We start from the raw sequence: 14651 nt of genomic DNA on the forward strand, positions 1-14651 counted from the left end.
TCCATTCCATTCCATTCCATTCTATTCCATTGAATTCCATTCCATTCCATTCCTTTCCATTCCATTCCATTCCATTCCATTCCATTCCATTCCATTCCATTCCATTCCATTCCTTTCCATTCCAATCCATTCCATTCTACTCGGGTTGATTCCATTCTATTCCATTCCATTCCATTCCATTCCATTCCATTCCATTCCATTCCATTCCATTCCATTTCATTCCATTCCATTCCATTCCATTCCATTTCATTCCATTCCATTCCAGTCCATTCCATTCCATTCCATTCCATTCCATTCCATTCCATTCCATTCCATTCCATTCCATTCCATTCCAATCCATTCCGTTCTACTCGGGTTGATTCCATTCTATTCCATTCCATTCCGTTCGATTCCATTTGATTCCATTCGATTCCATTCCATTCCATTACATTCCCTTCCATTCCATTCTATTCCATTGAATTCCATTCCATTCCATTCCATTCCATTCCATTCCATTCCATTCCGTTCTACTCTGATTGATTCCATTAAATTCCATTCCATTCCATTCCATTCCATTCCATTCCATTCGATTCCATTCCATTCCATTCCATTCCATTCCATTCCATTCCATTCCATTCCATTCCATTCCATTCCGTTCTACTCGGGTTGATTCCATTCCATTCCATTCCATTCCATTCCATTAAATTCCATTCCATTCCAATCCATTCCATTCTACTCGGTTTGATTCCATTCTATGCCATTCCATTCCATTCCATTCCATTCCATTCCATTTCATTCCATTCCATTCCATTCCATTCCACTCCATTCCATTCCACTGGATTCCATTCCATTCCATGCCATTCCATTCCATTCCATTCCATTCCATTCCGTTCTACTCGGGTTGATTCCATTCTATTCCATTCCATTCCGTTCGATTCCATTTGATTCCATTCGATTCCATTCCATTCCATTCCATTCCCTTCCATTCCATTCTATTCCACTGAATTCCATTCCATTCCATTCCATTCCATTCCATTCCATTCCATTCCATTCCATTCCAATACATTCCATTCTACTCTGGTTGATTCCATTCCATTCCATTCCATTCCATTCCATTCGTCTCCATTCGATTCCATTCCATTCCATTCCATTGTATTCCATTGAATTCCATTGAATTCCATTCCATTCCATTCCATTCCATTCCATTCCATTCCATTCCATTCCCTTCCATTCCATTCCATTCCATTACGTTCTACTCGGGTTGATTCCACTCCATTCCATTCCATTCCATTCCATTCCATTCCATTCCATTCCATTCCATTCGTCTCCTTTCGATTCCATTCGATTCCATTCCATTCTATTCCATTGAATTCCATTCCATTCCATTCCATTCCGTTCCATTCCATTCCATTCCATTCCATTCCATTCCATTCCATTCCACTCCATTCCATTCCATTCCATTCCGTTCTACTCGGGTTGATTCCATTCTATTCCATTCCATTCCGTTCGATTCCATTTGATTCCATTCGATTCCATTCCATTCCATTCCATTCCCTTCCATTCCATTCTATTCCATTGAATTCCATTCCATTCCATTCCATTCCATTCCATTCCATTCCATTCCGTTCTACTCTGATTGATTCCATTCCATTCCATTCCATTCCATTCCATTCCATTCCATTCCATTCCATTCCATTCCATTCCATTCCATTCCAATACATTCCATTCTACTCTGGTTGATTCCATTCCATTCCATTCCATTGCATTCCATTCGTCTCCATTCGATTCCATTCCATTCCATTCCATTCTATTCCATTGAATTCCATTGAATTCCATTCCATTCCATTCCTTTCCATTCCATTCCATTCCATTCCATTCCATTCCATTCCATTTGATTCCATTCCATTCCATTCCATTCCATTCCATTCCATTCCATTCCATTCCATTCCATTCCGTTCTACTCGGGTTGATTCCATTCTATTCCATTCCATTCCGTTCGATTACATTTGATTCCATTCGATTCCATTCCATTCCATTCCATTCCCTTCCATTCCATTCTATTCCATTGAATTCCATTCCATTCCATTCCATTCCATTCCGTTCTACTCTGATTGATTCCATTCCATTCCACTCCATTCCATTCGATTCCATTCCATTCCATTCCATTCCATTCCATTCCATTCCATTCCAATCCATTCCATTCTACTCGGGTTGATTCCATTCCATTCCAATCCATTCCATTCCATTCCATTCCATTCCATTCGTCTCCATTCGATTCCATTCCATTCCATTCCATTCTATTCCATTGAATTCCATTGAATTCCATTCCATTCCATTCCATTCCATTCCATTCCATTCCATTCCATTCCATTCCATTCCATTCCATTCCATTCCATTCCGTTCTACTCGGGTTGATTCCACTCCATTCCATTCCATTCCATTCCATTCCATTCCATTCCATTCCATTCGTCTCCATTCGATTCCATTCGATTCCATTCCATTCTATTCCATTCAATTCCATTCAATTCCGTTCCATTCCATTCCATTCCATTCCATTCCATTCCATTCCATTCCATTCCATTCCATTCCGTTCTACTCGGGTTGATTCCATTCCATTCCATTCCATTCCATTCCGTTCTACTCGGGTTGATTCCATTCCATTCCATTCCATTCCATTCCATTCCATTCCACTCCATTCCATTCGATTCCATTCGATTCCATTCCATTCCATTCCATTCCATTCCAATCCATTCCGTTCTACTCGGGTTGATTCCATTCCATTCCATTCCATTCCAACCCATTCCAATCCATTCCATTCCATTCCATTCGATTCCATTCCATTCCTTTCCATTCCAATCCATTCCATTCTACTCGGGTTGATTCCATTCCATTCCATTCCATTCCATTCCATTCCATTCCATTCCATTCCATTCCATTCCATTCGATTCCACTCGATTCCACTCCATTCTTTCCATTCCATTCCAATCAATTCCATTCTACTCGGGTGGATTCCATTCCGTTCCATTCCATTCCATTCCATTCCATTCCATTCCATTCCACTCCATTCGATTCCATTCCATTCCATTCCATTCCATTCCATTCCATTCCATTCCATTCCATTCCATTCCTTTCTAGTCGGGTTGATTCCATGCTATTCCATTCCATTCCATTCCATTCCATTCCATTCCATTCCATTCCATTCCATTCCATTCCATTCCATTCTATTCCATTCCATTCTACTCCATTGAATTCCATTCCATTCCATTCTATTCCATTCCATTCCATTCCTTTCCATTCCATTTAGTTCTACTCGGGTTGATTCCATTCCATTCCATTCCATTCCATTCCATTCCATTCCATTCCATTCCATTCCATTCCATTCCATTAATTTCCATTCCATTCCATTCCATTCCATTCCATTCCATTCCATTCCATTCCATTAATTTCCATTCCATTCCATTCCAATCCATTCCATTCTACTCGGGTTGACTCCATTCCATTCCATTCCATTCCATTCCATTCCATTCCATTCCATTCCATTCCATTCCATTCGATTCCGTTCGATTCCATTCCATTCCATTCCATTCCATTCCATTCCATTCCATTCCATTCAATTGCATTAGATTCCATTCGATTCCATTCCATTCCATTCCATTCCAATCCATTCCATTCTACTCGGGTTGATTCCATTCCATTCCATTCCATTCCATTCCATTCCATTCCATTCCATTCTATTCCTTTCGATTCCATTCCATTCCATTAAATTCCATTCCATTCCATTCCATTCCATTCCATTCCATTCCATTCCATTCCATTCCATTCCATTCCGTTCTACTCGGGTTGATTCCACTCCATTCCACTCCATTCCATTCCATACCATTCCATTCGATTCCATTCCATTCCATTCCATTCCATTCCATTCCATTCCATTCCATTCCATTCCATTCCATTCCATTCCATTCCGTTCTAGTCGGGTTGATTCCATTCTATTCCATTCCATTCCATTCCATTCCATTCCATTCCATTCCATTCCATTCCATTCTATTCCATTCCATTCTACTCCATTGAATTCCATTCCATTCCATTCAATTCCATTCCATTCCATCCCTTTCCATTCCATTTAGTTCTACTCGGGTTGATTCCATTCCATTCCATTCCATTCCATTCCATTCCATTCCATTCCATTCAATTCCATTCCATTCCGTTACTTTCCATTCCATTCCATTCCAATCCATTCCATTCTACTCGGGTTGACTCCATTCCATTCCATTCCTTTCCTTTCCATTATATTCCATTCTATTCCATTCGATTCCGTTCGATTCCATTCCATTCCATTCCTTTCCATTCCATTCCATTGCATTCCATTCCATTCCATTCCATTCCATTCCGTTCTACTCGGGTTGATTCCATTCCATTCCTTTCCATTCCATTCCATTCCATTCCATTCCATTCCATTCCATTCCATTCCATTCCATTCCATTCCAATCCATTCCATTCTACTCGGGTTGATTCCATTCCATTCCATTGCATTCGACTACATTCGATTCCATTCGATTCCATTCCATTCCATTCCGTTCCATTCCATTCCATTCCATTGCATTCTATTCCATTGAATTCCATTCCATTCCATTCCATTCCATTCCATTCCATTCCATTCCATTCCATTCCATTCCATTCCATTCCGTTCCATTCCGTTCTACTCGGGTTGATTCCATTCCATTCCATTCCATTCCATTCCATTCCATTCCATTCCATTCCATTCCATTCCATTCTAATCTATTCCATTCTATTCAATTCGATTCCATTCGATTCAATTCAATTCCATTCAATTCCTTTCCATTCCATTCCAATCCATTCCATTCTACTCGGGTTGATTCCATTCAATTCCATTCCATTCCGTTCTACTCGGGTTGATTCCATTCCATTCCATTCCATTCCATTCCATTCCATTCCATTCCATTCCACTCCATTCCATTCGATTCCATTCGATTCCATTCCATTCCATTCCATCCCATTCCAATCCATTCCATTCCTTTCCGTTCTACTCGGGTTGATTCCATTCCATTCCATTTCATTCCATTCCAATCCATTCCATTCCATTCGATTCCATTCGATTCCATTCCATTCCATTCCATTCCAATCCATTCCATTCTACTCGGGTGGATTCCATTCCATTCCATTCCATTCCATTCCATTCCATTCCATTCGATTCCACTCGATTCCACTCCATTCTTTCCATTCCATTCCAATCCATTCCATTCTACTCAGGTGGATTCGATTCCGTTCCATTCCATTCCATTCCATTCCATTCCATTCCACTCCACTCCACTCCATTCCATTCCATTCCATTCCATTCCATTCCATTCCATTCCATTCCATTCCATTCAATACATTCTACTCCATTGAATTCCATTCCATTCCATTCTATTCCATTCCATTCCATTCCTTTCCATTCCATTTAGTTCTACTCTTGTTGACTCCATTCCATTCCATTCCATTCCATTCCATTCCATTCCATTCCATTACTTTCCATTCCATTCCATTCCAATCCATTCCATTCTACTCGTGTTGACTCCATTCCATTCCATTCCATTCCATTCCATTCCATTCCATTCCATTCCATTCCATTATAATCCATTCCATTCCATTCGATTCCATTCGATTCCATTCCATTCCATTCCATTCCATTCCATTCAATTCCATTGGATTCCATTCGATTCCATTCCATTCCATTCCATTCCAATCCATTCCATTCTACTCGGGTTGATTCCATTCCATTCCATTCCATTCCATTCCATTCCATTCCATTCCATTCCATTCCATTCCATTCTATTCCTTTCGATTCCATTCCATTCCATTAAATTCCATTCCATTCCATTCCATTCCATTCCATTCCATTCCATTCCATTCCATTCCATTCCATTCCGTTGTACTCGGGTTGATTCCACTCCATTCCATTCCATTCCATTCCATGCCATTCCATTCGATTCCATTCCATTTCATTCCATTCCATTCCATTCCATTCCATTCCATTCCATTCCATTCTAGTCGGGTTGATTCCATTCTATTCCATTCCATTCCATTCCATTCCATTCCATTCCATTCCATTCCATTCCATTCTATTCCATTCCATTCTACTCCTTTGAATTCCATTCCATTCCATTCAATTCCATTCCATTCCATCCCTTTCCATTCCATTTAGTTCTACTCGGGTTGATTCCATTCCACTCCATTCCATTCCATTCCATTCCATTCCATTCAATTCCATTCCATTCCGTTACTTTCCATTCCATTCCATTCCAATCCATTCCATTCTACTCGGGTTGACTCCATTCCATTCCATTCCTTTCCATTCCATTATATTCCATTCTATTCCATTCGATTCCGTTCGATTCCATTCCATTCCATTCCATTCCATTCCATTCCATTGCATTCAATTCCATTCCATTCCATTCCATTCCGTTCTACTCGGGTTGATTCCATTCCATTCCTTTCCATTCCATTCCATTCCATTCCATTCCATTCCATTCCATACCATTCCATTCCCTTCCATTCCATTCCATTCCAATCCATTCCATTCTACTCGGGTTGATTCCATTCCATTCCATTGCATTCGACTCCATTCGATTCCATTCGATTCCATTCCATTCCATTCCGTTCCATTCCATTCCATTCCATTCCATTCTAGTCCATTGAATTCCATTCCATTCCATTCCATTCCATTCCATTTCATTCCATTCCATTCCATTCCATTCCATTCCATTCCATTCCATTCCATTCAATTCCATTCCGTTCTACTCGGGTTGATTCCATTCCATTCCATTCCATTCCACTCCATTCCATTCCAATCTATTCCATTCTATTCAATTCGATTCCATTCGATTCCATTCAATTCCATTCCATTCCATTCCATTCCATTCCAATCTATTCCATTCGATTCCATTCCATTCCATTCCATTCCATTCCATTCCATTCCATTCCATTCCAATCCATTCCATTCTACTCGTGTTGATTCCATTCCATTCCATTCCATTCCATTCCATTCCATTCCATTCCATTCCATTCCGTTCTACTCGGGTTGATTCCATTCTATTCCATTCCATTCCATTCGATTCCATTCGATTCCATTCGATTCCATTCCATTCCATTCCATTCCATTCCATTCCATTCCATTCCATTCTATTCCATTCCGTTCCATTCCATTCCATTCCTTTCCATTCCATTCCAATCCATTCCCTTCCATTCTATTCGGGTTGATTCCATTCCATTCCATTCCATTCCATTCCATTCCATTCCATTCCATTCCATTCCATTCCATTGCATTCCATTCGATTCCATTCGATTCCATTCCATTCCATTCCATTCCATTCCATTCCATTCCATTCCTTTCCATTCTATTCCATTCCGTTCCATTCCATTCCATTCTATTCCATTCCATTCCATTCCGTTCCACTCGGGTTGATTCCATTCTATTCCATTCCATTCCATTCCATTCCATTCGATATCATTCGATTCCATTCCATTCCATTCCATTCCATTCAATTCCATTCTATTCCATTCCATTCCATTCCATTCCATTCTATTCCATTCCATTCCATTCCGTTCTACTCGGGTTGATTCCATTCCATTCCATTTCATTCCATTCCATTCCATTCCATTCCATTCCATTCCATTCCATTCCATTCCATTCCACTCGATTCCATTCCATTCCATTCCATTCCATTCCAATCCATTCCATTCTACTCGGGTGGATTCCATTCAATTCCATTCCTTTCCATTCCATTCCATTCCATTCCATTCCATTACATTCCATTCGGTTCCATTCCATTCCATTCCATTCCATTCCATTCCATTCCATTCCATTCCATTCCATTCCGTTCTAATCGGGTTGATTCCATTCTATTCCATTCCATTCCATTCCATTCCATTCCATTCCATTCCATTCCATTCCATTCCATTCTATTCCATTCCATTCTACTCCATTGAATTCCATTCCGTTCCATTCTATTCCATTCCATTCCATTCCTTTCCATTCCATTTAGTTCTTCTCGGGTTGATTCCATTCCATTCCATTCCATTCCTTTCCATTCCATTCCAATCCATTCCATTCCATTACTTTCCATTCCATTCCATTCCAATCCATTCCATTCTACTCTGGTTGACTCCATTCCATTCCATTCCATTACATTACATTCCATTATATTCCATTCCATTCCATTCGATTCTGTTCGATTCCATTCCATTCCATTCCATTCCATTCCATTCCATTCCATTCAATACCATTCGATTCCATTCCATTCCATTCGATTCCATTCCATTCCATTCCATTCCATTCCAATCCATTCCATTCTACTCGGGTTGATTCCATTCCATTCCATTCCATTCCATTCCATTCCATTCCATTCCATTCCATTCCATTCCATTCCGTTCCATTCCTTTCGATTCCATTCCATTCCATTCCATTCCATTCCATTCCATTCCACTCGGGTTGATGATTCCATTCCATTCCATTCCATTCCATTCCATTCCATTCCATTCCATTCCATTCCACTGGGGCTCATTCCATTCCATTCCATTCCATTCCATTCCATTCCATTCCATTCCATTCCATTCCATTCCATTCTACTCGGTTTGATTTCCATTCCATTCCATTCCATTCCATTCCATTCCATTTCATTTTATTCCATTCCATTCCATTCCATTCTATTCCATTGAATTCCATTCCATTCCATTCCTTTCCATTCCATTCCATTCCATTCCATTCCATTCCTTTCCATTCCAATCCATTCCATTCTACTCGGGTTGATTCCATTCTATTCCATTCCATTCCATTCCATTCCATTCCATTCCATTCCATTCCATTCCATTCCATTCCATTTCATTCCATTCCATTCCATTCCATTCCATTTCATTCCATTCCATTCCATTCCATTCCATTCCATTCCATTCCATTCCATTCAATTCCATTCCATTCCATTCCATTCCATTCCATTCCGTTCTACTCTGGTTGATTCCATTCTATTCCATTCCATTCCGTTCGATTCCATTTGATTCCATTCGATTCCATTCCATTCCATTCCATTCCCTTCCATTCCATTCTATTCCATTGAATTCCATTCCATTCCATTCCATTCCATTCCATTCCATTCCATTCCATTCCGTTCTACTCTGATTGATTCCATTAAATTCCATTCCATTCCATTCCATTCCATTCCATTCCATTCGAATCCATTCCATTCCATTCCATTCCATTCCATTCCATTCCATTCCATTCCATTCCGTTCTACTCGGGTTGATTCCATTCCATTCCATTCCATTCCATTCCATTCCATTCCATTCCATTCCACTCCATTCCATTCGATTCCATTCGATTCCATTCCATTCCATTCCATTCCATTCCATTCCAATCCATTCCATTCTACTCAGGTTGATTCCATTCCATTCCATTCCGTTCCATTCCATTCCATTCCATTCCATTCCATTCCATTCCATTGCATTCCATTCGATTCCATTAGATTCCATTCCATTCCATTCCATTCCATTGCATTCCATTCCATTCCATTCCATTCCATTCCATTCCATTCCATTCCATTCCATTCCATTCCATTCCATTCCGTTCCACTCGGGTTGATTCCATTCTATTCCATTCCATTCCATTCGATTCCATTCGATATCATTCGATTCCATTCCATCCCATTCCATTCCATTCCATTCCATTCCGTTCTTCTCGGGTTGATTCCATTCCATTCAATTTCATTCCATTCCATTCCATTCCATTCCATTCCATTCCATTCGATTCCATTCCATTCCATTCCATTCCATTCCGTTCTAGTCGGGTTGATTCCATTCTATTCCATTCCATTCCATTCCATTCCATTCCATTCCATTCCATTCCATTCTATTCCATTCCATTCTACTCCATTGAATTCCATTCCATTCCATTCAATTCCATTCCATTCCATTCCTTTCCATTCCATGTAGTTCTACTCGGGTTGATTCCATTCCATTCCATTCCATTCCATTCCATTCCATTCCATTCCATTCCATTCCATTACTTTCCATTCCATTGCATTCCAATCCATTCCATTCTACTCGGGTTGACTCCATTCCATTCCATTCCATTCCATTCCATTCCATTCCATTCCATTCCATTATATTCCATTCTATTCCATTCGATTCCGTTCGATTCCATTCCATTCCAATCCATTCCATTCCATTCCATTTCATTCCATTCCTTTCGATTCCATTCCATTCCATTCGATTCCATTCCATTCCATTCCATTCCATTCCATTCCATTCCATTCCATTCCATTCCATTCCATTCACTCCATTCCGTTCTACTCGGGTTGATTCCATTGAGTTTGGTTCCGTCCCGTCCCGTCCCGTCCCGTCCCGTCCCGTCCGGTCCCGTGCCGTTTTACTCAGGTTGATTCCTTTCCATTCCGTTCCGCTCGTTTCCGTTACGTTCCATTCCGTTCCACGCGGGTTGGTTCAATTCCATTCTATTCTATTCTATTCCTTTCCCTTCCATTCCATTCCATTCCATTCCATTCTACTCGGGTTGATTCCATGCCATTCCGTTCCGTTCCATTCCGTCCCATTCCGACCCGTCCCATCCCGTCCCGTCCCGTCCCATCCCGTTCCAATCCACATGGGTTGATTCAATTCCTTTCGGTTACATTGAACTCCATTCCATTCCATTCTACTCGGATTGATTCCATTCCATTCCATTCCATTCCATTCCATTCCATTCCATTCCAATCCATTCCATTCTACTCGGTTTGATTCCATTCTATGCCATTCCATTCCATTCCATTCCATTCCATTCCATTTCATTCCATTCCATTCCATTCCATTCCATTCCATTCCATTCCACTGGATTCCATTCCATTCCATTCCATTCCATTCCATTTAATTCCATTCCATTCCATTCAATTCCATTCCGTTCTACTCGGGTTGATTCCATTCTATTCCATTCCATTCCGTTCGATTCCATTTGATTCCATTCGATTCCATTCCATTCCATTCCATTCCCTTCCATTCCATTCTATTCCATTGAATTCCATTCCATTCCATTCCATTCCATTCCATTCCATTCCATTCCATTCCATTCCATTCCAATACATTCCATTCTACTCTGGTTGATTCCATTCCATTCCATTCCATTCCATTCCATTCGTCTCCATTCGATTCCATTCCATTCCATTCCATTGTATTCCATTGAATTCCATTGAATTCCATTCCATTCCATTCCATTCCATTCCATTCCATTCCATTCCATTCCATTACGTTCTACTCGGGTTGATTCCACTCCATTCCATTCCATTCCATTCCATTCCATTCGTCTCCTTTCGATTCCATTCGATTCCATTCCATTCTATTCCACTGAATTCCATTCCATTCCATTCCATTCCGTTCCATTCCATTCCATTCCATTCCATTCCATTCCATTCCATTCCATTCCATTCCATTCCATTCCATTCCGTTCTACTCGGGTTGATTCCATTCTATTCCATTCCATTCCGTTCGATTCCATTTGATTCCATTCGATTCCATTCCATTCCATTCCATTCCCTTCCATTCCATTCTATTCCATTGAATTCCATTCCATTCCATTCCATTCCATTCCATTCCATTCCGTTCCGTTCTACTCTGATTGATTCCATTCCATTCCATTCCATTCCATTCCATTCCATTCCATTCCATTCCATTCCAATACATTCCATTCTACTCTGGTTGATTCCATTCCATTCCATTCCATTGCATTCCATTCGTCTCCATTCGATTCCATTCCATTCCATTCCATTCTATTCCATTGAATTCCATTGAATTCCATTCCATTCCATTCCATTCCATTCCATTCCATTCCATTCCATTCCATTCCATTCCATTTGATTCCATTCCATTCCATTCCATTCCATTCCATTCCATTCCATTCCATTCCATTCCATTCCATTCCGTTCTACTCGGGTTGATTCCATTCTATTCCATTCCATTCCGTTCGATTCCATTTGATTCCATTCGATTCCATTCCATTCCATTCCATTCCCTTCCATTCCATTCTATTCCATTGAATTCCATTCCATTCCATTCTATTCCATTCCATTCCATTCCATTCCATTCCATTCCATTCCATTCCATTCCACTCCATTCCATTCGATTCCATTCGATTCCATTCCATTCCATTCCATTCCATTCCATTCCAATCCATTCCATTCTACTCAGGTTGATTCCATTCCATTCCATTCCATTCCATTGCATTCCATTCGATTCCATTAGATTCCATTCCATTCCATTCCATTCCATTGCATTCCATTCCATTCCATTCCATTCCATTCCATTCCATTCCATTCCATTCCATTCCATTCCATTCCATTCCGTTCCACTCGGGTTGATTCCATTCTATTCCATTCCATTCCATTCGATTCCATTCGATATCATTCGATTCCATTCCATCCCATTCCATTCCATTCCATTCCATTCCGTTCTTCTCGGGTTGATTCCATTCCATTCAATTTCATTCCATTCCATTCCATTCCATTCCATTCCATTCCATTCGATTCCATTCCATTCCATTCCATTCCATTCCGTTCTAGTCGGGTTGATTCCATTCTATTCCATTCCATTCCATTCCATTCCATTCCATTCCATTCCATTCCATTCCATTCCATTCTATTCCATTCCATTCTACTCCATTGAATTCCATTCCATTCCATTCAATTCCATTCCATTCCATTCCTTTCCATTCCATTTAGTTCTACTCGGGTTGATTCCATTCCATTCCATTCCATTCCATTCCATTCCATTCCATTCCATTCCATTCCATTACTTTCCATTCCATTGCATTCCAATCCATTCCATTCTACTCGGGTTGACTCCATTCCATTCCATTCCATTCCATTCCATTCCATTCCATTCCATTCCATTATATTCCATTCTATTCCATTCGATTCCGTTCGATTCCATTCCATTCCATTCCATTCCATTCCATTCCATTTCATTCCATTCCATTCGATTCCATTCCATTCCATTCGATTCCATTCCATTCCATTCCATTCCATTCCATTCCATTCCATTCCATTCCATTCCATTCACTCCATTCCGTTCTACTCGGGTTGATTCCATTGAGTTTGGTTCCGTCCCGTCCCGTCCCGTCCCGTCCCGTCCCGTCCCGTGCCGTTTTACTCAGGTTGATTCCTTTCCATTCCGTTCCGCTCGTTTCCGTTACGTTCCATTCCGTTCCACGCGGGTTGGTTCAATTCCATTCTATTCTATTCTATTCCTTTCCCTTCCATTCCATTCCATTCCATTCCATTCTACTCGGGTTGATTCCATGCCATTCCGTTCCGTTCCATTCCGTCCCATTCCGACCCGTCCCATCCCGTCCCGTCCCGTCCCATCCCGTTCCAATCCACATGGGTTGATTCAATTCCTTTCGGTTACATTGAACTCCATTCCATTCCATTCTACTCGGATTGATTCCATTCCATTCCATTCCATTCCATTCCATTCCATTCCATTCCATTCCATTCCATTCCAATCCATTCCATTCTACTCGGTTTGATTCCATTCTATGCCATTCCATTCCATTCCATTCCATTCCATTCCATTCCATTTCATTCCATTCCATTCCATTCCATTCCATTCCATTCCATTCCACTGGATTCCATTCCATTCCATTCCATTCCATTCCATTCAATTCCATTCCGTTCTACTCCGGTTGATTCCATTCTATTCCATTCCATTCCGTTCGATTCCATTTGATTCCATTCGATTCCATTCCATTCCATTCCATTCCCTTCCATTCCATTCTATTCCATTGAATTCCATTCCATTCCATTCCATTCCATTCCATTCCATTCCATTCCATTCCATTCCAATACATTCCATTCTACTCTGGTTGATTCCATTCCATTCCATTCCATTCCATTCCATTCCATTCGTCTCCATTCGATTCCATTCCATTCCATTCCATTGTATTCCATTGAATTCCATTGAATTCCATTCCATTCCATTCCATTCCATTCCATTCCATTCCATTCCATTCCATTCCATTCCATTCCATTCCATTACGTTCTACTCGGGTTGATTCCACTCCATTCCATTCCATTCCATTCCATTCCATTCGTCTCCTTTCGATTCCATTCGATTCCATTCCATTCTATTCCATTGAATTCCATTCCATTCCATTCCATTCCGTTCCATTCCATTCCATTCCATTCCATTCCATTCCATTCCATTCCATTCCATTCCATTCCATTCCATTCCGTTCTACTCGGGTTGATTCCATTCTATTCCATTCCATTCCGTTCGATTCCATTTGATTCCATTCGATTCCATTCCATTCCATTCCATTCCCTTCCATTCCATTCTATTCCATTGAATTCCATTCCATTCCATTCCATTCCATTCCATTCCATTCCATTCCGTTCTACTCTGATTGATTCCATTCCATTCCATTCCATTCCATTCCATTCCATTCCATTCCATTCCATTCCATTCCATTCCATTCCATTCCATTCCAATACATTCCATTCTACTCTGGTTGATTCCATTCCATTCCATTCCATTGCATTCCATTCGTCTCCATTCGATTCCATTCCATTCCATTCCATTCTATTCCATTGAATTCCATTGAATTCCATTCCATTCCATTCCATTCCATTCCATTC

Source organism: Gorilla gorilla, chromosome 17 (genome assembly GCF_029281585.2).
Source record: "Gorilla gorilla gorilla isolate KB3781 chromosome 17, NHGRI_mGorGor1-v2.1_pri, whole genome shotgun sequence".
Lineage (NCBI taxonomy): Eukaryota > Metazoa > Chordata > Mammalia > Primates > Hominidae > Gorilla > Gorilla gorilla.